The 24373-nt window shown below is 40.7% G+C and overlaps 1 protein-coding gene across 5 annotated transcripts in view; it reads right to left on the minus strand.

Moving 5' to 3' along the window:
* The window catches only part of NRBF2 (nuclear receptor binding factor 2), a 248653-nt gene that overhangs the window by 223710 nt on the left and 570 nt on the right, over window positions 1–24373 (minus strand). The gene's annotated exons all lie outside the window — the stretch shown is intronic.

Here is a 24373-nt window from a genome sequence, read left to right on the forward strand (position 1 = left end):
AGTGATTTTGCACAGCAAAGGAAACAGTCAACAAAATAGAAAACCAACAGGAAATACTTGCAAACAAATCAACCAAACCAACAGGGGATTAAACTCCAAAATATGCAAACAGCACACACAGCTGTCAAAAAATAAAAAACCAAACAACCCAATCAAAAAATAGGCAGAAGATCTAAATAGACATTTCTGCAAAGAAGACATACAGATGGCCAAAAAAGCACATGAAAATATGCTCAGCATCACTAATTATTAGAGAAATGCAAATCAAAACTATGAGATATCACCTCACAGCACTTAGAATGGTCATCATAAAAAAAAAAAAAACTACAAAAAACCAATGCTGGAGAGAGTGTGGAAAAAAGGGAACACTCCTACACTGTTGGTGAGAATGTGAATTGGTATAGTCACTATGGAGGGTAGTATGGAGATTGCTGAAAAAAACTGAAAATAGAACTACCTTATTGTCCAGCAATCCTACCTCTGGGCATATATCCAGAGGAAACCATAATTTGAAAGGATATATGCACCCTAATGTTCACTGCAGCCCTATTTACAATAGCCAAAACATGGATGCAACCTACATATCAATCAACAGAGGAATGGATAAAGAAGATGTGGTATATACACAATGAAATACTGTGCGTGCAAGCGTGCTAAGTCATTTCAGTCATATCTGGCTCTTCATGACCCTAGGACTATAGCCTACCAGGCTTCTCTGTCCATGAGAATTTTCAGGCAAGAATACCAGAATGGATTTCCATGCCCTCCTTCAGGGGATATTCCCAGCCCAGGGATCAAACTCGCATCTCTTATGTATCCTGCATTGGCAAGCAGATTCTTTACCACTAGCACCACCTGGGAAGCCCAGTGAAATATTACTAAGCCATAAAAAAGAATGAAATAATGCCATTTAGAGTGACATGGATGGATTTAGAGATTGCCATATTGAGTGAAGTAAGTCAGAGAAAGACAAATATATATCACTTATATGTGAAACCTAAAGAAATGGTACAAATGAACCTGTTTACAAAATAGAAGTTGAGTCACAGATATAGGAAACAAATTTGTGGTTACTAGAATGGAAAGGGGGGCGGGGATAAATTGGGATTGACGTATACACACCACCATACACAGAATAGACAACTGACAAGAATCTATTAAATAGCACAGGGAACTCTTTTCAATACTCTGAAATGACCTATATGGGAATAGAATTTTCAAAAGAGTAGATATGTGTGTGTGTATAGATAACACAACATTGTAAATCAACTATACTCCAACAAAAAATTAATTTAGAAAAATAAGAATCACCTGGTCAATTTCTAAAAAGAAAGATAAAAGAAGCCTGCTGGGTTTCTTTTGTGCGTGTTTTTTTTTCTTACTGTGTTTGCATTTAATTTATAGATCAATTATAGAAAAATTTATTTCAACAATATTAGGACTTGTGCCTATGAACAAAGTATATTCCTCCATTTATTTGTCTTCTTTAATTTCCCTCAGTGATATATTTTTATTTATTTTTAATTGGAGGATAATTGCTTTACTACATTGTGTTGGTTTCTGCCATATATCAACATGACTCAGCCATAGGTATAGGTATGTCCCCTCCCTCTTGAACCTCCTTCCCACCTCCCTATAGTTTTTGATGTTCAGAGCTTATACATCTTTTATGAGACTTTCATATTTTTAATGCTGTTGTAAATAATATTATTTTATTAAATACAATTTCTGATTGATTGTTTCCAGTTCATAGAACTACAACTGATTTTGTGTATTCATCTTGCCTTCCATCACCTTGCAAAACTTACTGGTTTCAGGAGTTCTTTTACAGATTCCATACAATTTTCTATACATGATTATGACATCTATGAATTAACACAGTTTTACTTCTTTTGCTATCTAGATGCTTTCTTTCTTTCTCTTGCCTTATTGATCTGGTTAGCATCTCCAATACAATGTCATAAAGAAGTAAAGTGGATATCTTTAACTTATTCCTGATTTCAGCATGATGTTCAGTATGATGTTAGCTGTAGATTGTCATAAATTCCCTTTATAAGACTGGAGAATTTCCCTTCTACTTCTAGTTTGTTAAGAATTTTACAATAGAAATTTATATTGAATCCTGTCAAATGCTTTTTCTACATCTATTGAGATGATAATATCATTTTACTTTTTTAGTTCATTAATAAGGTGAACTATGGATTGATTTTTGAATGTTAAATCAATCTTGCCTTTCTGGGATAAACTTCACTAGTTCAAATATATTGTTCTTTTTATATATCACTGTATTGAATTTGTTAAACTTCTGTTTAGAATTTTTGTAATTACATTCATGAAGGATATTGGTCTGTAGATGTTGTTGTTTTCCTTGTAACATTTTTGCCTGCTTTGGTGTCACGGTAAGACTAGTCTTGTAGAATGAATTAGGAAGTTAGTTCAGTTTTCTGGAAGAGCTTATATAGAATTGGTATTATTTCTTCCTTAAATATTTGATAGAATCCACTAGTGAAGTCAATTGAGCCTGGTTTTCTTTGTGGTAAAGTTTTAAACTAAAATTAAATTTTCTAATAGATTTAGGGATATTTAGATTATTGATTATTTAGATTATAGATTATTATTCAACTTCTTGAGTCAGTTGTGGATTTTGTGCCTTACAAGGGATTTTTGCACTTTAAGTTATTAAAATGATAAGTATAAAGTTGTTTAGAATACTCCCTTACTATCTTCTTAATACATGTAAAATCCGTAGTGATGTCACTCCTCTCATTCCTAAAACTAGTAATTGGTGTCTTCTTTTTTTTTTCTTATAAGTTGGGCTAGAAATATATAAACTTTATTGATTTCCTCAAAGAACGTTTTCATTTTATAAAAATTATTTTTTGATTTTGCATTTTATTTCTTTCTGCCCCAATCTTTCTTTCCATTTGATTTAGAATCAATTTAATATTCTTTTTTGTGCAATATATATTCTCCTAAGTATTGTGTTAGCAGTAGCCTACCATTGTTTGTGTTTTTTGCATGTATTTAATTTGCATATTTAACTCAAAATATGTTCTAAACTTCCTTTTGATTCCTTGACTCATGAAATATTTGAAGTGAGTTCTTTAGTTTTCAAATATTTGGGAATTTCCCAGAGATCTTTCTGTCATTGATTTGTAATTTACTTCCAATATACTTTGCATACTTGAATCCTTTAAAACTTACTGAGATTTGTTTTACGGCTCAAATATGGTGTATCTTGTTTGGGTCCCATGTGTACTTGAAAAGAATGTATGTTCTTCTGTACCATGGAGTGTTCTACAAAAATTCAATTATGACAAGTTGGTTGATAATATTATCTTGTACAGCAAAGATCTAGAGGTTTATAAACTTTTTCTGTAAAGAGCCAGATAGTAAATATTTCCAGTTTTGTGGACCATACATTCCTTGTCACAATTACTCAAATTTGAAGTTCCATTGAGTCAGAGCTTCAACAGATATGACTGTATTTGGTGCACCATGAGCTTAATTTGGAGCAAAGTTTAGAGTGTACTGACCCCTGCTTTATATCCTTACTGATTTTCAGTCTACATGTTCTATCAATTATTGAGAGATCAATGTTGTAATACCCAACTATAATTGTAGATTTGTCTATCTCCTTTCAATTCTGTCAGTTTTCACTTCATGTAAATTTGAAACTCTAGAGGTCCGTCTAGTCAAGGCTATGATTTTTCCAGTAGTCATGTATGGATGTGAGAGTTGGACTATAAAGAAAGCTGAGCACCGAAGAATTGATGCTTTTGAACTGTGGTGTTGGAGAAGACTCTTGAGCGTCCCTTGGACTGCAAGGAGATCCAACCAGTCCATCCTAAAGGAGATCAGTCCTGGGTATTCATTGGAAGGACTGATGTTGAAGCTGAAACTCCAATACTTTGGCCACCTAATGCGAAGAACTGACTCATTTGAAAAGACCCTGATGCTGGGAACGATTGAGGGTGGGAGGAGAAAGGGACAACGGAGGATGAGATGGTTGGATGGCATCACTGACTCAATGGACATGAGTCTGGGTAAGCTCCAGGGGTTGGTGATGGACAGGGAGGCCTGGTGTGCTGCAGTCCATGGTGTCAAAAAGAGTCGGACACGACCGAGCATTGAAATGAACTGAACTGATTAGGTATATAAATTTAGGATTGCTATATCCTCTGATGAATCGACCATTTTATAGTTATGAAAGACCTTCTTTATCCCTGGAAATATTCCTTAACTCGATACCAGTTTTGTTTTATACAAATATAGCCACTTCAGCTTTCTTTTGTGTACTGTGAGGATGGTGTATCTTTTCCCTCAAATTCTCAGAGAAGCCTGTCCTCAGGTCAAGCTTGTTTTCTACTCTGCACCTGAGTCTGTCTGGGGCTATAAGCTTGAGGCTGTCCAGCTCCACCAGTGCCTGGGTGGGTAAGTCTGATTCACTCAGGTATAAATTTAAAAACCACTGTGGCTGTACAGTTAATTCACAACCCCCAGACTAGCTTTCATCCATTACAAAATAGACTTCAGTGTCAATATACTTGCATCCATTCACAATCCGGGAAGAGAAGAAGGGTTTTTGATTGTCTTGCTAACTTTCCTGCAGGCAGGTGATGTGGGGAAGGGACTGTTGCCTGGACATTGTCTTTTGTTGTCTCACAAAGTGCTGATTCTGAACACTGCTTTTATCTAAGCAGTGTTGTGTTCAAGTTGTGTCGCATGAAGCAGAGCATCTTAATGGTGCTCTTTTGGCTGTAGCAAAAATGAAAAAGTGTTGCTTTCTATTAGCAAGTTATTTTTGCAACAGACATCTCTATATTTTGTTACCAAATAAAAATAGCATTCCCTCCATAGCCTTATGTTACACACTGTCACTGGTCCTATTTTGTCAGAGTCTCACCACACTCAAGCCTTATCTAGGGATACAGGAAGGACGTGAGGGACAATGATGGGGTAAGGTTCAGGGAAGTGGCGAGCCTGAGGAATGGGATGAGGAGGTGTGTAGCACATCTTCCTTGGTAAAAAGAAACACCAAAAAGTTCAATAGTTTGTTTTTGAGTCATATAAAAATGAAGAACTCTTTAGTCCAAAAATAAAAAACAGCTCTATCAGACATGTTACATGACTTTAAGCACAAGCTGGCTGAACCACCTTCCTCATAACATGGTTAGGTCCTGGTACCTCACCTCATAGTCACATCTAGGGGCCTGGATGTTCACGCACACTTGACATTTCCTGAAGATGATTCTAAAAACTGTTTGTGGGTAAAACAGACCAAATGTCCAAAGATGGTAACAAGACCTCCAGATCTCCTGGAGAATACCAGTAACCCCAACCCAGCTCTCTCCACATGGCCCAGAAGTCTGAAAGATAATCATAACATATGCCTTAGATATTAACTACAGGATCTATCAAGGTCCATGTCCTCAATACTTCTGTGGAATTTCTAAGAATTTGTATAACCTTTAAAATTATAAAAATTCTCATCTGGGTGCTTTCATATCGGCCCCATCACCCAAGTGGCCATTCTAGGTTTTATATTTCTACTTCTTGGAAATTATTTAAATTTCTAGCCATGTAGGAATTCAAATCTCTCTTAATGAGGCAATCTGTAAGGACTTCTAAGCAGACTTCAGTGTTAACATCTTTACAATTGCAAGAGATGTGAAAGGTTTCCTGAAAGAATGGCTGGCTCGATGGAAGGTGTCAACTTTAAGTTCCCTATAAAGGAAAAGTCCTCCAAGCTTGTCCAAGGCCAAATGCACCCCACACCTTTACAGCATGAGGAATATCAACCTGTTCAACATATTTAAAGGGAAAACAGTAAAATATAAGTTGACAAGAGGAGAAGAACACCCACAAAGAAGGATTGAGCACAGAGAGAAATCAGTCAGAACCTCAGAAGAAGGAGCTGTGCTGAGTAGTCACACTTTATAAATGTTAACTAGCTCTTCCTCTGACATTATGAATGTGATAAGATTTGGAGAGACAGTAGGGCAAAATGGACTGAAAACTTAGTCTAGCCTAACATTCTTCTTATTCCATATAGCAAATAAACTTACATAATTTCTATGTGGCCAATTGTTTTATTTGGCCCTACAGCCCCTGACCTTGTTCTTAACGTTATCCTGTTCTCTGGCACTCAGGGACCAAAAGAGAGAAAATGGATGGTTCCAGGAAATAATAATGGATTAAATTCAGTAAAGAGCTCAAAGAAAGATCTTGTGAAAATGGGTCTATAGAGGATTCATCTTTCTTTGAGAAAAGTATCATTCATAGGACAGGTGTTGACTACCCATGTTTCCCAAAGCCAAATGGCATAACAGGATAACAGGACTATTTAAGGACAATGCTGAGCTGAACACCTTATCAAGGTCAGGGTCAGGCAGGTAAGACATTTGTAAAGAGAAGAAGGAGGATTATACTGTCTTAGCATGTTGACTGTTCCTTCTTTAATTTCAGAGGCTACAGGTTTTTGCCCTTTGCTAGGGGTGTTGAGAGATTTATGGGACCAGAGGGCTTTCAAGGGAAGAAAGCAAGGAGAGCTATTTAGACTCATTCCAGAAAGGGACACAATGAGATACTTTATCTCTGATTTTCATTCCAGTGTACCCTGTGTCAGAGGCTTAGGACAGTGCCCAAGTCAGGAATGAAGTGTGTAGATTTCACTCAACATGTGCCTGTGCCAAGCCTTTTAGGAACGGCATGTCTGTCTAATGAGATCCCATCCTATATAATTAGGAGATGGAACATCCATGAATGAGAGTGCCCTACATAGGGGAACTCTAAAAGTACTCCCAAATGTGAATTCCCTTCCTTTCACCCCCAGCAAGACTCAGCCCCAGGAAACTAGCAAGGTGCTTAGGTGTTGACTCTGGGCAGTTAACAAATCTACTAGTGTTTCTACATTACTCACTCTTAGTCACCAGGCATTCACTGAGAATCCACTGTGAGCTATGGGCTGTTAGTTTGTGTCATTCCCTGATATGCCTGCCTTCTTCAAGTGTTCCTACTTCCAGCGTCTATGTCATGTTCTTGTAGCTCCTGACAATGCAGCTGGGTTGGGTACTAACAAAGAAGGCCAGAATGAGCTCAAGGGTATTGCATTATTGCTGGAAGAGTGTTCCCATTAATAAAAGCAGGCATTGTGTAATGTCATTCACATATTACTGTACACGAGATGATGCAATGTAATACTGGCCCTCAGTTCACCCAGAGCTTAATGGGAGAAATGAGACTGGTCATTCCAAATCCTTGCATTTTTACCACTGAGAATCATAAGATATTAGAGCTGGAAGGGCCTGGAGAGAATACCTCACCCAACCTCCTTTGTTTTACCAGCGGGGAATCTGAGGCTTATGTTATTTTTCATTGACTCTACCAGCTGGAATCTGTCCAAAGTGCCTGTTTCCACTTACAAATGCAACGTCTGAAAACAGGCTGCGTCCTGTGCCATCTGCTACCACCCTTTGCAGACTGGAAGATGAAGAGTCTAGAATAGTTCCAAGCCATCTAATGTACCTCATCAGCATTATTAGTATCCTGGTTCCAGAAATTCTTTCCCTGAGGGTAAAAGAGTGATGTGGGATAAAGGTAGGGAAAATAAAAATCATTCTTGTTTTCTTATAATTTCATCTAGTTCATTGCTGCATCAAGGTGAGCTCCCTAATCTTATATCTCACCTCTTTTGGGCATTGGCCCAGTACTCTGTGCTCGACACAGAGCTATGAAGATTGTCCAGCTTTGGTAGCAACCTCAAAGGCATGTTTGTGTTGGAACATTTTAAAAATGACATAGTCCTCATTGGAGTTTGCACCTGTGTGTTTTTCTACCCTCAGCCATTTCTCCTTCATATGGGAGGTGGGTAGGGATTGAACGGGTTCAGGCTACATACTCTATACAGCATCAAGACATGGATAATGTAGTTCTCAAGTCACATTTTGCTTGAATTATTGATGTAATTTTGGAATGGGTTACAAGCAGCTTCCTTAAGAATTATTCTTGGCTTTGGCAGGTTTTGTTCAAAGGAACAAATGGAAGCATGTTTGGCTTTGTGTGAAGTAGCCTAAGAGAAGAGTCATGGACAGTATCATTTTTTCTCTAGGAAAGTTTTCAACCAAGAGAGTACTGCAAATATCATGGGTACATAGAGTCAATTGAATCTCTTGACCCACAATTGGCCATTACAAGTGACTTGAAGCCAAAGACATATTTGCTGGGGATCAAGATGCTCAGAAGAACTCCTGAGAATGCCAGAAAGGAGACTGGAAACTAGCAGAGCTTGCTTCTGTTTTTGAGAAGGGCCCTCCTATGTTTACATAATACAAAGCTTTGGAAATAGAAAACCCTGGCCAGAGAGTTAGAGGCCAAGAGAAGAAATAGAAATTAAATGAAATGCTTCCTCTTGCCTCCCCCTCAATCCTATAAAAATAGACAGAAACTTCCTTTTCCACTTACAGATGGGGAGAGCGCTGCTTTGTAGTTAGGGCTGAGTTGTGAGGTTGAGGCAAGTGGGGTGAGTGTTGACAGCTCTGAGTTATAGTCTCCCTGAATTTAAACCCCATACCCAAGAGGGTCTCTGGGTTGGGAAATAGCATGACCTCCTGGGCCACGCATAGAGTAGAAGGCACTTGACTTAACACTAGGACATTATTTTTTGGCAAGCACTGTATTTAGCTAGACCCTTCCACTCACTGGAAGTGGGGTACTGAAATATCTCTGCCACTCACCAGAGGGAGAGTAAAGAGTACTAGAATGATCTTTTGAAGCATCTATAGGTTCAAGAGAGAAGAATGTGGTTTTACTTCATTTATTCACTTACTTAAGAAACATTTATTCAACCCCAGTGTCTCCTAATCTGTGCAATTTGCCATGTTTGTGGAGAAACAGAACATTAAGTGATCAACTCGAGGCCCTCCATGATCTTTCATACTTGTCATGGAAATCAGCAGATCCACAAATAACGACAATAAAAAAATGGAATGTTGCAACTAGGTATCATCATACTAAGTGAAATAGGTCAGAAAGAGAAAGACAAATATATGATGTCACCTGTATGTGGAATCTAAAATATGACACAAATGAACCCATCTATGCAACAGAAACAGAATCATGGACATAGAGAACAGATTAGTGGTTGCCAAGTAGGAGGGGGTTAGGGGAAGGATGGAGTTGGAGTTTGGGGTTAGAAGATGTAAACAGAATAGAGACACAACAAAATCTTACTGTACAGCACAGAGAACTATATTCAATATTCCATGCTAAGCCATAATGGAAAAGAATATTTTAAAAAAGAATGTGTGTGTGTGTGTGTGTATATATATATATACTGAATCACTTTGCTGTAGAACAGTAATTAACACAACATTGTTAATCAACTGTACTTCAATTTTTAAAAAGTGGAATGTAACAGCCTCCTCTAGAAAGATAGGAATAAAAAGTTATAGGAATCTAGAGTTGAGCAGGATCTTGCTGAGTTGAAGAGAAAAGAGAAGGCTTCATGGTGGAGGTGACAGCAGGAATGGTGAAGATAAGTAATTCCGATGGTGAACAGCATATACAAAGGCCAAAAAGCATGGAATTATGTTTACAAAACGGTAAATCCTCTAGTTAGAAGCAGTGTAGAGAATGAGATGAGAGGAACAAGAGCTTAGGCTGAATGAAAGGTTTTATATGCCAGGCAGGGAGGCTAGACTGTAGGACAGGACAGCAATGAGGAACCACTGCAGAGATGAACCACGTTGTAGAAGAATTTATCTGGCAGATGGGTTTAGAGGTGAAAGACAGGAAGGAGGAGGTGATTCAGGAAGCTAATACAACAGTGCAGACAACAGGAAATGAAAGCCAGAATTGAGGGGTGGGAGATGGGGGTGGGACAAGAAGAGAGGCAGTAGGAACAAAATGAAAAGGCACTACAGCACTAAAACCATAACTGATTAGATGTGGAGTAGGTAAGGCAGAAGACACTGTCAGGTCACATCTGAGGATTTTTACCTTGGTCGTAATTCCCCCTGGGTTGTGATCAAACCATTTCTATTTAGGGAGGAGTGCTTAAAAGAAAACTGATTGCCATGAAGCCTTTGTCAAGAGCTCATGCTTGCAAAAATAATGATCCCCAAAGAAAGAACTCAGTGATGTCTGAGAAGTAGCCTTAGAGAAAGTACTGAGGACTATGCTGTGAAAGGACTTTCCCGAGGGGGATGGATACAGAGGCGGTACAAGCCAAAAGAAGGCCTACTTTCAGAGGACTTACAGTTGGGGAGGCAAGAATAGCACAAAAAATGGCATCAGATACTATAAGAACAAATGTAATTAACAGCTTAATCGTGTAGTCCAGATACCAAGGAAGACCTGGGGGCCTCATTCTGCGGCTCGGCTCCAGCCCCCACAGCCACAGACGGACATGGGCTCCCTCTTACCTGGGGCATCTGTGTTCCCCTTTGTGTAGTCCAGATTGTGTTTAGAATTGTGTTTAGTCCAGGCTGTTTAGAAGCAACAGAAATTAATGGTGGGGAGTGGGATTCAAGCTTCTTAGAGAAAATGGTCCATGAGGTGTCATTATGGTTGGGAGTTGAAAGGATGGAGAGAGGCAGCAGACCAGTGCAAATTAAGGCAGCATGCTGGGAGTAGACAGTCATGTTTATGAGTTAATGGAGAGACTAAACTGGACACCTCCTCTCCAGGAATTTAGCAGAGTTCCCAAAGGCAGTCATTTGGGAGATATGAAGGGTGCACACTGGCATTAGCTCAAGGTACTGTTTGGATCAATGATGAGCCATGTTTGCACTGTCAAAAGGGAACACTGACTACTGACTGTTAATGAAACAATATTATAATATTGCTATTTGGGGGTGAGGGGAGAAAGAAAGTGGATATGTGTGTGTATGTAAAATAGCAATGTTCCCATCTTCTTTTCAGGAATCCAATAAATAATGCTTAAAATGAATAAATAAGAAATAGCAAGATAAGCATGTTACTTTGTGTAATTACTCTATATTACTCAAATACAGGGGTGTCTAGGAGAGGCAGGAGCTGAATGAGTAAGGGTGGTCACCTCTGGGGAGAAAGAAGCCTCCAGGAGTTGAAGTGGGGCAGAGGATGGCTAATTTTAATTATACTATGTGAATTTAAAAGCTATACTAGGGTTAGAGTTTTTGAGTAAAAGAAATGCCTGGTACTCATTCTGGGCAACAGTCCAGTGGGTGATGATTTGAGTGACTAATTAATACAAGGAGACTTGAATCCATGTTGCTGCCATTGTTGGAGACTCCAGGGTAGCTTCGCAGGTGGGCTTCTTTTCCACCTTCCTGTGGCCCCCAAATCCACCTACTTGTGATCCTTTCCTGGTTAACACTACTTGAGCCTTTCCTTTGGGATTCTTCCCTCCACTCGGTCCAGTGTCACATGGAAGCAGTGTTTCCAGCTCCACTGATGACCCTGAGAATAGAAGCTCTGAAACCTCCCATTTCTTCTCATTGCAGATTATTCCCAGGAAATGTTGTTGTTCAGTCACTCAGTTGTGTCCGACTCTTTGCAACCCCATGGACTGCAGTACACCAGGCTTCCTCCTTCACTATAGCATAGGGTTAATAAAAACGATCCTAAAAGATCATGCTGTGAAAGTGCTGCACTCAACTTGCCAGCAAATTTGGAAAACTTAGCAGTGGCTACAGGACTGGAAAAGGTCAGCTTTCATTCCAACCCCAAAGAAAGGCAATGCCAAAGTAAGTTCAAACTACTGCACAATTGCACTCATCGAGAAGAGTTGGACACGACTGAGCGATTTCACTTTCACTTTTCACTTTCCTGCATTGGAGAAGGAAATGGCAACCCACTCCAGTGTTCTTGCCTGGAGAATCCCAGGGACGGGGCAGCCTGGTGGGCTGCCGTCTAGGGGGTCGCACAGAGTCAGACACGACTGATGCGACTTAGCAGCAGCAGCAGCACATGCTAGCAAAGTAATGCTGAAAATTCTCCAAGCGAGGCTTCAACAGTACATGAACCGAGAACTTCCAGATGTTCAAGCTGGATTTGGAAAAGGCAGAAGAACCAGAGATCAAATTGCCAACATCCATTGGATCATAGAGAAAGCAAAAGAATTCCAGAAAAACATCTAATTCTGCTGTATTGACTACACCAAAGCCTTTGTGTGGATCACAAAATACTGTGGAAAATTCTTAAAGAGATGGGAATACCAGACCACCTTGCCTGCCTCCTGAGAAATCTCTATGCAGGTCAAGAAACAAACAGTTAGAATCAGACATGGAACAATGGACTGGTTCAAAATTGGGAAAGGAGTACGTCAAGGCTGTATATTGTCACCTCGCTTATTTAACTTCTATGCAGAGTACATCATGTGACATGCTGGGCTGCATGAAGCACAAGCTGGAATCAAGATTGCTGGGAGAAATATCAATAACCTCAGATATGCAGATGACACCACCCTTATGGCAGAAAGCGAAAAGGAACTGAAGAGCCTCTTGATGAAAGTGAAAGAGGAGAGTGAAAAAACTGGCTTAACACTCAACATTCAAAAAACGAAGATCATGACATCTGGCCCCATCACTTAATGGCAAATAGATGGGGAAACAATGGAAACAGTGACAGACTTTATTTTGGGGGACTCCAAAATCACTGCAGATGGTGACTGCAGCCATGAAATTAAGAGACACTTCCTTCTTGGAAGAAAAGCTATGACCAACCTAGACAGCATATTAAAAAGCAGAGACATTACTTTTCCAACAAAGGTCTATCTAGCCAAAAATACAGTTTTTCCAGTAGTCATGTAGGGATGTGAGAGTTGGACCATAAAGAAAGCTGAGCACCAAAGAGTTGACGCTTTTGAACTGTGGTATTGGAGAAGACTCTTGAGAGTCCCTTGGACTGCAAGGAGATCAACCCAGTGAATCCTAAAGGAAATCAGTCCTGTATATTCACCAGAAGGACTAATGCTGAAGCTGAAACTCCAATACTTTGGCCACCTGATGCGAAGAACTGAGTCATTGGAAAAGACCCTGATGCTGGGAAAGATTGAAGGCAGGAGGAGAAGGGGGCAACAGAGGATGAGATGATTGGATGGCATCACCGACTTGATGGTTTGAGCAAGCTCCAGGAGTTGGCGATGGACAGGGAAACCTGGCATGCTGCAGTCCATGGGGTTGCAAAAAGTCAGACACGACTGAGCAACTGAACTGAATAAAAGTGATGAGAGAATGAAGCTGAATCCAACTTAGCTCTTACACTCATGGTTAGAGACTATAGTTCCTAAATTCTCGCATTTGCTCCTAATTGTTTGGCCTGAACTTGACTGCTCCATTTTTATTCCGGACAACCCATTCAGTCAGAGATAAAAGTAGACCCTGAACGGCACAATTAAGTGTCACCAGCAAGTGATTTACACTTTGGGGAATCCCCAAATCAGGGAAATCTATGTAAGTGAAAATTAATTATTATACAAAAGAATTATTCTTCTCTCTTCAGACTAAAAACGATCTTTGGAGTCCTGGGTTTATTTTGAACATGCCCCCATCTGGCTTCTTTCTTCCCCTCTACTCGGTTCCCCTCCAGAACATTAAAAGGAAAAAGAAAGGTCGGTAACCTCTCCAGATCTGAGAGAAGACAGCAGCAAAGGTATATCAAACTGGCATACTTGGTAATTCATATCCAGCTCTGTACCTTATAGAGCTTTATTAAAAAACTGTATTATCAATCCAGGGAGGAAATCTGTAAAAGATGTTAGCATATCTTGATCCTCATCATTCTCCAACAGCCTTTTCCTTCACAGAGTCTCTGCTCTCAGTATTAAGTTTCTACTGAGAAAAGCAAAAGATTTTCTTTTCCTTTTCTCTCTCCCTGTTCCTTTGGCTTGCACCAACACAGCTCTAAGCCTGCGCTCTGGGGCATTACGTTTACAAAGGACCTTTGTCTCAGAATGAGCAGTCAGAAATGGGGCCCTCTGATAGGCTTGCTTGTTATTGATCGAAAGCCCCAGACACTCAGGTGGCCAAATGTCTTTACCTGGTTTTTTCGTAGCCAACAATCAGTGATACATAGAATGCAAATGTTCAGCAGTAACTAATAAAAGTCCACACTTCTTCCTCTGTCTTTGCCACCATTTCTTAATGGCATTCACTTTTATCTCAGAGAAGTACCAAGAGTTTAGGCACCAAACTACTGTTGGGGCTCAGGCCTTACCTAGGGGCATTCCTCTGGCTCTGGTGTGTCATCCTGTGTTTTCCTTACCTGCACATGGAAATTTGAGGGAATTAGGACTTAGTGTTCTCATCTGTCCCAGTTTGACAAGCATTTCTTGCTTGTTTTGTGGCTCTGTAGCAGAGTAAATGAAGGAAGTAGGGCAAAGGGTCCCAGCAGAACAGTCAGCCTGCCAGAGGCCTGTATCCTGCAAGAGGGAGTGAATGTATAGGGGTTGGGGGTAGCAGAAGAGGCGAGATGTCCTGGCTAGTTAGGCAGACTCTTCTATCTTTCTCATCTTTTTTGAGGCTGGTTCTGGCAGCACCTGAACAGAGCAGTGGGACCAGAGCAAAACAGTGGGCACCTCCAGGAATATCCTTATCAGTTTCTGGGTGTTGCATATCCAGTCACTGTGCAAGCCAGTGGAGGAGGCCTTGGGACAAAGCTTTAGGGACTGGAGTGAAATGCAGCCTGGGTCCTGGCCACCAACGTGCCATGAAGGGAGGGAATGAGAAAGAGGGACAGGGAATCTCCCCAGCAGAGATTCTTCCAAAATATGGATCCACAGGACAATGAGTACCTCTCTGTTTCTCTCCCTGGACCATTCAACAGTTAGTAGGCCTTTTCAGGCTGGGCTGATACTTCTTCAGTGTGCGTGCTCTGATACAATTTAATGAAGACAAGCTCGTCTGACCTCTGAGTCTGAGGAGAATTGTTCACATACAACAGTTCTTCAATGACATGTTTTCCTTGTCTTGGCTGTTTATTGCCCAGCTTTTCTGTTTTGTTCACATGTAGAGAGCCCTTCTGGGCTTCCCTGGTTGCTCAGCTGGTAAAGAATCCACCTGCATTGCAGGAGACCTGGGTTCAGTCCCTGGGTTGGGAAGATCCCCTGGAGAAGTGAACAGCTACCCTCTCCAGTATTCTGGCCAGGAGAATTCACTGCAATGAATTATAAAAGTATTTCCCCAACCAGGTCTCCAAACTGGAAGTTGGGGATTTCCATATTTTTAATGTTTTTGTTCCAATATTCAGTTTTGTTTTGTTCCAATATTCACTGGGATTCTGAAGTTTAGTTTAAGAACTGATACCCGAGTCTCCCTGACTCTCTTTTCTCAAGTGAAAGCCCAACTTCTGCTGATATATTATCACCAATAGCAATATTATTTCTAGAAACCCTTATCTCGATGGCTGATTTCTAACATAAATAGAGAAGAGAAAATAAAAGAACACCAACTTCCACACCACGCAGTAGAGAAATAAACAAAAAGATGACTAGTCACTACCGTGGCCAAGTGCTTTTGCACGCTCAATTACCTGCCCGAGCTGTTGGCCTGCTTCCTGGCTGCTTTTCTGTGCATTGCTTGACCTTTAGACTAAAACCATTAGAATACATACCCAGCATCACATAAATGGTTTTCAGTGACTTGGCTGCTTAGGGAAAACTCATTGACGTGCAGTGTACAGTTACTTATGCATGGGAAAAGACAGATTAAGAGTCCTTTTTGACATCAGCTTGCTAGGATTGCATTTTGTTATGGCCCCTCTATAGATTAGAGACCTCCCTATGGATTGCTGGCCTAAATGACATTAGAGCAGCTGGCATCTCCTTCTCTAGCTACCAGGTAAGGAAGTGTATCCATGGCTGAGAAGTTCTCTGCCCTGAGTTCAGTCCTGAGCTAGCTGCTGTGTCACTGGTTGGTGGAAAGAGTGGCATAATATCCTTTGATACTTCTGTGCTTGTTTGGATTCATCTGTGTCTTTCACCAAAGTCCTAGTTTCATTTGATCTAGATACCAGAGTTGCATGCTTTAAGAGCTTAGAAGTCTCTTTCCCACCTTATCCTCTTCTACCATTCTCTCTCTAGAAAGGGAAAAAAAGACTATAAATGTGGTATAGATTCTGACCCAAAATCATCAGAGAAAGGCTCCAAATGATTAAGAATACCTCCCCGCCCCTCTGTGAGTCAAGCATTGTGGTATTCACAAAGCGATTCATCCACTCATGTATATTTTAAACAAGTTCCCCTCATTCGTTTTCATTTATGCCAAATATTAGGAGGAAACAAATGAATCCAAGACATGTCTTTGCTCCCTGAGCAGACAGATCATTATAAGATGTCACATAAAGAATATGAGAAAGATATAAAGAACACGACTCTGGAGAGCTGGAAAGATGACATTTGAAGTGAGATCTGAAGCAAAAGGAAAGGTGGAATGCATAGGAATGGAGAAGGGCATTTGCCCTAAGAGAAATGTGTTTGCCAACATGGCTTTTGAGAATCACTTCTCAAAGGGGAAAGGGGAGTTTCCTTTCCCCTCCCCTCCTCCAGAGAGAGGGGACTCAGTGAACCTCAGAAAGTATTTATTGCATTTACCTTATACAGAACTGACTTTAGAGTCAGGTTATAACTCTATGAGGGCTTCCCTGGTGGCTCAGAGGTTAAAGCGTCTGCCTGCAATGTGGGAGACCCGGGTTCGATCCCTGGGTCGGGAAGATCCCATGGAGAAGGAAATGGCAGCGCACTCCAGTATTCTTGCCTGGAGAATCCCATGGACGGAGGAGCCTGGTAGGCTACAGGCCATGGGGTCGCAAAGAGTCAGACACGACTGAGCGACTTCACTCACTTACAACTCTTTCCTTTGGAAACCAATGTGTGATTATGCCAGACACACGGACATAGCAGGTAGTTCCCCTCTCATTTTCAGCATCAGCCATTCATGTAGCCAGAACATCCTGCCCATGCAAGCCTATCTTCAGCCTAACTACAGATGAAAACATGTATACACTATACATTTGCACAATGTACACACAAGATATATGTATATAACAGCTGTGTGCTGTGCTTAGTTGCTCAGTTGTGTCTGACTCTTTGCCACCCCCATGGATTGTAGCCTGCCAGGCTCCTCTGTCCATGGGGATTTTCCAGGCAAGAATACTGGAGTGGGTTGCCATGCGCTCCTCCAGGGGATCTTCCCAACGCAGGGATTGAACCCAGGTCTACTGCATTGTAGGCAGATTCTTTACCGTCTGAGCCACCAGGGAAGCCCTATAACAGCTGACATAGACATAAAAGTACATAATATACTTGTGAATTTATCACATATTATATTTACATTGTATATCACATTATATACTATATGTTACTATTTACAGTGTGTATGTTTGTGTATATATACCCACACATATGTTGTTTCTTGTTGTTTAGTCTCTAAGTCATGTCTGACTCTTTTGCGACTCCATGGACTACAGCCCACCAGGCTCTTCTGTCCACGGATAATCCAGGTAAGAATACTGGAGTGGGATGTCATTTCCTTCTCCAGGGGATCTTCCTGACCCAGGGATCAAACCCACATCTCCTGCACTGGTAGGTGGGTTCTTTATCACTGAGCCACCAGCCACCAGGGAAGTCTATATATATATGTATACATGTATATATATATAATGAAACCCATGTATATATATGAAGCCCATATATATATATATATGTATATATTATATAACCAGCAATTTTCTGTCCCTTTCCTATTATAGCTATATCATATTTTCCTCTTCATACTTAGAGCCTTATTATTATTAGTGCTGGTGATTCTTTATGTGCTCTATTTCCATTTTTGGATCCATTTTCTTTTCCTGCCATGCTCAGTACCCTGGAGGCTGACCTGACTCTGGACCATGTTATCTAAGCCCCTTTGCTGAGCAGCTTGCATTGGGTTCAGCAATAGGAGGCACTACAGGGACCCTGGAGAGCTGGAGAGAGAGGTCTCAGGATATATCTTTCCTGCTCCTTTGTAACTTCTTTCCTCCACAACTGCTGCTTCTGTCCTGGGTACCAGAAGCGTTGCTCCTTCTCATCCCCTAAAGCCTAGTGCCAGCAGAACTGCCTCCATTCTTTCTACTCCCTGGCAGTTTCAACATTTCTTGTTTATCCTTTCCCTTAACCCTGCCCTCAACTCTGTATATACTTCTGTCATGCAAGTCTCTTCTTGTGAATTATCATGGGGTGAACTCTGTTTTTTGTTTAAAAAATTTATTGCAAAAAGGACTGGGGAAGTCCGGCATGTCCACCCTTCTCTTTTTCTATGTATATACTTACTGGGCAATCACGCTTTGAGAAAAGTTGAGTTGTCATTCAGAGTTTGATCCTACTTTCTTCTACTCTTCAGTAGAATAAAGTTGTTTAAGAGATACTGTATCATTGCAACTCAATACCTTGAAACCAAATTTTTAAGCCACACTTGGAGTTACAGAGGTTTTGCGTGTCTTCACCACGATAGCAACCCCAACACTAGTTTTACTGTCATAAGACAGATAAATAATAAAGTGGGTAAGACAGATCATACTTTCATTCCTGCAGTTTTCTATTTTACAGGGCTGTTCTTGGCATAAGCAAAGCTAAGAAAGCCTTTTGTCCAACCTCATACCATTAGGTAAAGATGGATCCCACCCTGGGGGGACATCCTTTTGCCAACAGGCCAGGACACCTCTAGTGCTCCAAGTTGTATTGGTTCATTTGTTCCAGAACTTTGCTCTGCTAGATGCTAGGGCAATAATTATAGGAAACGGAGAAGGCTCACCTCTGAGTCTCCATACTCACCTCCTGCTAGTCTCTTCCTTGCTCACTAGGTTCTGGCCACACTGTTCTTTCTGATCTCTTTCATGCCAGAAGACCAATCTCAGGTCTTCATGTAGCTAGCTATTGGTTCTGCCTGAAAGACTCTTACCCCCAGTTTTTGCTAGGCAAACTCCTCCCATCCTTCAAGTCTATAGGGATCGATGGGGGTCGATGAGACTAAGTCTGATTGCTTTTATGGTGCCTATTCTACTCCTTCATAGCAGAACGGCAATTAAAGTGTTAAAATGTTAAAGTGTTTCTTTAATATATATTTCCCCTATTAGGCTGTATGATTCATGAAATCAGTGTTTACCTCAGTTTCTCTAAAGCCTAGCCCAGGGCTTAGTATACAGTAGGTGCACAACAAACTTAGCTGAATGTTGAAATGAATTCATTCATTTGAGGAACATATAATCATGACAAGTAGTCAAACCATGTGCAGAATGAATAAATGAAGATGTAAATGAACAAGTTTATTACTGAGACATTTAAAATTTGGTGTAAAGACTCACATCACTATTATGTTCAGGTTAGAAAGATTGTGATGATGTTTACAGAGGTCTTTGCACTTGTTCCTCTAAGTATTGGGGTTCCCCTAAGTGTCTCAATGGTAAAGAATTTGCCTGCCAATGCAAGAGACGTTGGTTCAATCCCTGGGTCAGGAAGATCACCTGGAGGAGGAAATGGCAACCCACTCCAGTATCCTTGCCTGGAAAATTCCATAGACAGAGGAGCCTGGAGGGCTATAGTCACAAAAAGTTGGACATGAGTGAGTAACTGAGCACACACACATGCACTCCTAAGTATTTTCATGGCTATCTGACCATACATCTGTTCAGAAAACATAGTCTCAACTTTTATTCCTCTTTATATACCTGTTATAGAAAACATTCAGAAATTCTCTATTGTTAAACTGAATTAACTAAATGATGCCTTAAGAAGTAATGTCCCCCACCTCCACCACCCTCTGGGGTTCTATGATTCAGTCAGGAAAACTATATGTCTTACATGAGCTTTGTTTTTCTCTAGATGCTCTGGCAGCTGGGGAAACTTGGAAAATAAAAAATAACATCTATCCATGAAGAATAATGGAAATGGAGGTTTGAGGTAAAGAAGGAAATCAATGAATGAAATCAGATCCATTAAACCTTTGAGGTACCTGCCCTCCTGCTTGTTGTATCACTGTGACAACACAGCAACAACTTGCTTTCCTTGCCAATAAGGCCTCACAACTCAACCTTTCATGCTGGAAAACAGCAGCTGTAGCACAACCTGAGAACAACACCACTTCTGTATTGAGAGCCCAGTTCTTAGGAGCTCTAATCATTCCAAGATAGCATCTCCTCAATTCTCAGAATAGCCCTTGGAGGGAGGGAGGAGGCTTATATTGTTATAGGCTCTATTTTGCATACAGTAAAAACAAGCCAAGCTGAGGTTAAATGATTTGCTCTTGGTCAGGTGTGAGTCAGAGACTGAACCACCAGGAAAATATTCCTAGGCCATTGTTCTACCCTCTTGAGATTGTCTTTAGGGTTTCAGAAGGCTATAGAAATTGCTTGATCCAGAAAGGTTTAAAATGGAGAGAATACATTGTATTCTGGGTTAAGTTCCATGTAACTGATGCAGAAACAGAAATATGAATGTAGAACTCTACTCACTATTCTTGTAACTGGTAGGGGAAAACTATACGGGTGTGGATGGTGGAGGGGAGAATGCCAGGTAAGCTATTCTTACTTCCCAAAATATAAATGTTGGCCAGTGACTCTGAGAGCTTGCATTTGACAAGTGTAAGGGGAGCTGCATGTCTGTATTTGTTGTGTTCACATCCATCAGTAACTTACATTTGCAGGACCTGTGTAAACCAGGCACTCTGTTACTCACCTAGGCTATGGTGTTGAGTGATAGGCATTTTCCCTGCCTTCATGGGGCATCTACTCTAGTGAGATCGAACATATTAAACAGAGAAAGAAACTAATAACAATTGTCATGGTGGATCAGATGTCTTCTTTTAAGTAGACAGACCCATGTATTAGAAAAGTTCCTGGCCTTTTTTTATTCTCTACCTCTCAGCAGGACATTCAAGACTCACCACAGGGACTTCCCTGGCAGTCCAGTGGTTAAGACTCTGTGGAACTTGGGTTGGATCCCTTCTAGGGGAATTAAGATCCCATATACCACGTGCAACATGGCCAAAAGGTTAAAAAAAAAAGACCCATTGCAATATATCCTCAAAATATTTTTCCTCTCCAACAGTCCCATTACCTCCTTCCATAAACACACTGTACTCCAGCCCCACTCAACTCTGTGATCACCATTCCTGGCCTGCTCACATTTGTGTTTTTGTGGCTTTGCTGAAATGAGCTGAGAGACCCTTGGTTTCTCAGCTGACAGACTGCAGACTGGAGGTAAGGGTGTGGAAAGGGTGAAGTGTCAGGGATGAGGGGTGGGAGTCATGTTGAGGGAGAGTTCAGGCCATTGAAACGTCGGGCTATGATCACAGGTGCTATAAGTGGAGAGAGTGGGAGAATGGCTATTATTACTGTGGGTAAAGCCTTTGTCTGACATTTCAGCTTGTGCAGCAGGAAGAGTACTAGGTTAGGAGATTGGGTGGCTGGGCTGTAGTCTTGCCTCCATCTTAGGTAAGTCACAGAAGTCTCTAACCTCAATTTTCTCTTTGGTTACTTCAGCAGGTAAGATTCGGTGTTCTCTGACTGTACCTATCATTCTTCAACCTGATTTCACGTGTACAAAATGTATATGTGTGTGTGTGTGCCTGTGTATGTGTGTATGAGCACTGCGTGATAAGATAGGGGACAGTAGTTTTGAAAACTGGATCAGCCTTTGGGAACTACTGGTTTCTTCCAGCTCTGCTTAAACCAATACTGACAGTTTAGTCTGCTGGATCTTATTGCTAGATTTGCTTGACTGAAAATCTCTTTCTCAGTATCCCACACAATTTCACAAAATAGTTCCTAGACTTGGATGATCAGGATGATGGCAGTATCTGTTAGGGCTTGGTTGTTAAGTTTGAATGTATGACCAAACTGTTGGTGAAAATGTTTTGTATTCCTAAATAGTCAATCCATATCAGATCACCTTTTATTTTTTTTGTTAGGATGTTATCACTGTCTCTGCTTTGGGAAAAATGCTAATAAAGAAGTATTTTCCTAAAAAAAAAAAACAGTGCTAAGGTACAGTTCTATATTCATATTTTTGTTTTTTCATCAGTTATATGGAACTCAACCCAAAATAAAGTGTATATTCCTCCACTGTATACGCTTTTGGATCAAGCAACTTTTATAGTCTTCCTAAACCCTAAGGACCCTTTTCTGCTCCTTCTTTCTTGACCCCCAATTCTACCTGGGAGGCAATGTCACAATGTGTCCATCCCTAAGAGGCCTAAGTGTCCTCCAGGAATGTTCAAAGAGCCTGGCCTCCTGGAACTGGTACAGGGAGCTTCTCCAACATAAGACAGCGCTGGCTTGGAGGTCACTGAATCAGACCTTACTCTTCCTCTTTGCTCATTTCTGGGCTAGAGAATCAATTTCCTGAACTTTTCCAGTTTTCAGGCACACACAGATTGAGTCTTCAGTACTGTTCCTAAGACACAAGACTATTTCACAATACTAGTGACCTAACACAGCATGATTTCTAAACAAAAGAGACATGTTGTGCACTTGCCAAGACCAGGTCCTCACAGCTAGTTGAGTAAGAGTCTCTCTGAGTGACTCCTCCGAGCAAATGCTTGGGGGTTTCAAATAATGGGAGGAGTTTTACACAAACTGTATTGTAGCCAAAGTTGATATGTTTTCAGGTATTTAAAACCTACTCTTTCCAAATGGAGGAGATCTTTCACGTTTTTCTTTCCAGCTATCATTTATTTCTTTTAACGATTTAAAAAGCTATGTCCTCAGTAGATCTGAACCAGGCAGATAAAGTCTGTCAAAAATAACTTATCGTCCGGTAGATGATGAGATAGGGTTTAAGCTACAGAGGTTCCCAACTATGGAGCCCCAGAAACTAATTCATCCTTCTCCAGGCTCTGCCAGGGTCATTTCCAGAGCCAGGAAAGGAATGACTCAGAAATGTGCTGGTTTCGGTAGCACATGTCTTACCTTCAGGCCCAGAAATCTAAATCTCATCTCAAGAATGTTGTTCACTTTGCTTTGTTTTTGTAGGCAGGGAGAGTAGCTATGGGGGGGAATGGCACCTTTTATCCATCTGTTGGGCTGTACCCCGCAGGCGTGCAAGCCCTGTACTTGCCCAACTTTGAGACCAAAGAACCCAGACAGCAACAGAGACGTCAGTGGTTTAATGGCAAGGGGGATCTTACACGTCTGAAACAAGGTACTGGAGTAACATCCTACTGTGTGCGACAGACAGTGGGCAGGTCATGGACCACTTTTGATAGACATTCCCAAAATGTCATTATTCCTATAGAGTTTACTTAAAGGCTCTTATTTACATTTACTTAAAGTTTCATCTTATCAAGTTATTTTCGTTGCTGACAAATTTGCAACAGATATAATAAGGTCATATTTGGTCCCAAATAAGCCTAGGTACAATAGATATATTTAACACTGATGACTAAAGACATGTTTATATTAATCAAACTAACAAGCTTAAGCTAGTTTCAATACCAGATATGGATTTAATTCTAATATTTCCCAGATCACATGAACCTGAATTTCATTCTGGAGTTTCTTTTATATTTCTGAGAATTTATTTGAGTGCTTAATTTTTTAAGCCAATTAAACAGAACTCATCCACAAACCAATTTTGGCAAAGTCATTTGGAAGGAGAGACACCTCACATTTATAAAGTACACATGAACATATGTACATACATAGACCCAGATCTCACAGTTTTCCTACTAAAATTTAAAAAGGCTTTTTTCCCTTCACTCTCAGGGATCACAGGTGATTAAAGTTCCAGAAAGCCCAGGTAGATCATTTGTATCTCAAAGGCATTAGAAGAGAAATACCAATTCCTTCTATTAATAGAAAGCTAGCTTCCTCTAACCGCATGCGCAAACACCAGTTTTAAAACATCGAGTCCAATCCTGGACACTTTCAGGAATTTCTTCAGTTTATAAACAGCCAATTCTGTTTAAATGAATAACAGTAATAGATAATAATATGTATCATTCACATGCCTCACCTTCTGAGGAACATGAATCACCATTCAAGTTACTAGGACACCCTAAAGAGGGTTAAAACCAGGAAGAGAACACAGGATTTGGTCTCAGGTACTGAGACACTCAGAGGCACACCCAAGATAAAATCCCAACCATTTTCCAAAAGGCTCACTTTGATACAGTATCAGAAGCATTAGGGGGCCTTGCTCTCTTATACATCTTCCATGGTTTGCTAATGAGGACTGATCGCATCCCCTTCCTTGGCACGCAGGTGGCTACTAACCAAGAGAGCAGGGAAAGAAGCCTGCCCTCATAGATGGCCCCACATAAGTGCTGCTAGAGGGCTGGGTGGCTGGTCACAGAGGCTGTCTTTGATACTTCTTGGCCAGTTAACATAACGTCTTCCCCATGCCTGGGCACCTAAC

The sequence above is a fragment of the Giraffa tippelskirchi genome, chromosome 2 (genome assembly GCF_054371585.1).
Source record: "Giraffa tippelskirchi isolate mGirTip1 chromosome 2, T2T-mGirTip1v1.2.pri, whole genome shotgun sequence".
NCBI classification, from domain to species: domain Eukaryota; kingdom Metazoa; phylum Chordata; class Mammalia; order Artiodactyla; family Giraffidae; genus Giraffa; species Giraffa tippelskirchi.